This window comes from Brachyhypopomus gauderio, chromosome 3 (assembly GCF_052324685.1).
Source record: "Brachyhypopomus gauderio isolate BG-103 chromosome 3, BGAUD_0.2, whole genome shotgun sequence".
In the NCBI taxonomy this organism is placed as follows: domain Eukaryota; kingdom Metazoa; phylum Chordata; class Actinopteri; order Gymnotiformes; family Hypopomidae; genus Brachyhypopomus; species Brachyhypopomus gauderio.
Window position 1 is genome coordinate 29,144,509 of NC_135213.1, and position 2,258 is coordinate 29,146,766.

Genomic DNA, 2,258 nt, shown 5'->3' on the forward strand with positions numbered 1-2,258 from the left:
TTTGTATTCCTCGAAAAGAAGAATTATTCGTATTCCTCCTCTGCAATCCGAAGAACACATCGTTGTCATCATTTAGGAACTCGCTGTCAAACTTGAAAAAACACATCAAAGTAAGTTCACCATTAGATTAGTAGGTTTATATACCCCTGTTAATTATATCACATTGAAGTACACTACATTTAACAGATGCTTTTATCCAAAGCAGTGTGCTAGTACCCGAATTGCAATCTGTGGAGATGCTAAGCGCCAGTTTAACACAGGAGACTCCCACATCAAACGTTAAAGCCGGGGACACATACACGCGAATTTGGCCAAGCGAAGCGAACTTTGCAATTTATTCCTATGAGGGAGGCGAAGGCAAGTAAATATGAGCGAAGCAAAATTATTAAAATTATTATTAAAATTATTATTATCAGGGTTGGGGGGCGGGGCGGCGGCATGTGTGTAAAATGTTGGCGGGGGGTGGCGGCGAGTGTAAATTGTTGGACACAAATTAAGTATTATGTCGCGATCGATCGCCAGTGGTTGGCGCCACAGCGAACTAGTAACTCATTGAATCATAAATGTAGATCAGAGGTAAATAAACTAGATTTTTTTCAGTGTGAGAAATCGGATGTATGTGAAGTGTAGTGCGAGTGAAAATGGTCTTTGGTAAAGACAGTCAATGCGTGTGTCTCACGCTAGGACTGAAGTGGCCGGTTCGAAATTATTGTTCTGTTTGGTGGTGAATTATGTTTTAATATTAAACGGTTTGTCCACTTGTCTACCTTTCTAGTGTGAATTATTAATATGGATAAAGTTTGGAGATGAATGTTGTGAGGATAATATAGGCTAGTTTTGTGTATTTTGTGTTTGCTAGGCAAATGTAAGGCACTGTTTCCTGTTCACCTTTTGGTCGAGTAGGCCTAGGGGTTTTGATGTGACGCTAAGAAAAAAAGGTTTTTACTTTTACTTTTAATACTTAAGTATTTTTGAAGGCAGATACTTTTGTACTTCTACTCAAGTAAAAAATTGAGGTGAATACTTTTACTTTTACTTGAGTAATATTCAATGCAAGGTAACTGTACTTTTACTCAAGTACATAATTGGTGTACTTCGTCCACCACTGGGTAGTGGTGGTGTTGCAGTGTGGGCAGGTGTGTCTAGTCAATATAGAACTGCCCTACACTTTGACAAGCCCATACCACTTGAATACCATGATTAATCCATTCATTGTGCTTCTGCATGAACAACACAGGACTAATTTCATCTTCATGGATGACAATTCTCCAGCTCAGCGAGGCATCATTAGGGAACAGTTGCTGGAGTCTGGGGTTCCTCAAATGAATCCTGCACTTTCTCTAGACCTGAATCACTCAGAAAACCTGCAGGATCAGTTGAGCTGTCATGTAAAGGTTTGTAACTCTGTACCCCAGAACCTCAATGACCTGAGGGTCCTTCAAGAAGAGTGGGATGCCATGACTCAGCAGACAATAAGGCGACTTGTGAACAGCATGATAATTAATTAATTAATGCTCATGGGCACATGACAAGTTATTGAGACATTGAAATTTTTTGTTGGGATTTACCCACCACTGTTGTTGGCATTTGTTTCAATAAATTGCTTGAGACGAGGGAATCACCATTGCATTGCACTTTCATGATGTATCGCTGTAGCATGAACTTTTTACATTTTTTAAAATAAATTTCACCTGACAGCCAAATATCCCAATCCCAATATATTTTTTGAAGTGTGTTTATATATATATATATATATATATATATATATATATATATATATATATATATATATATATATATATATATATATATATATATGTATATAATATATATACATACATATATATATATATATATATATATATATATATATATATATATATATATATATATATATATATATATGCTCATGTTTTAAGGTTTAATTTGGAAATAAATAGCCAAAATTGTTTTTGTAACTAGAATTTACGTGCATGTCTAACATTTATTTAGCTACAGTAATGCATAAAACGGCGGAAGTCCCCCATAACAACAAAAAAGCAAAATTGGCAACAAATACACATGAGTACACAAACGTCTTACGGTAGCTGATAACAATCTACGCAAACGCGCCTTAGTAAACTGGTTCGGCCAGGCTTAATATACTGCTCAGTTAGTGGACTACACAATCACAATAGCGTCCCAGCCTGGCCGCTTGACTTTGAGAGCCGAGAGGCGGCCTGTCGGAGTCAATCGTCCGTGAGTGCCCCGCCTAGGTC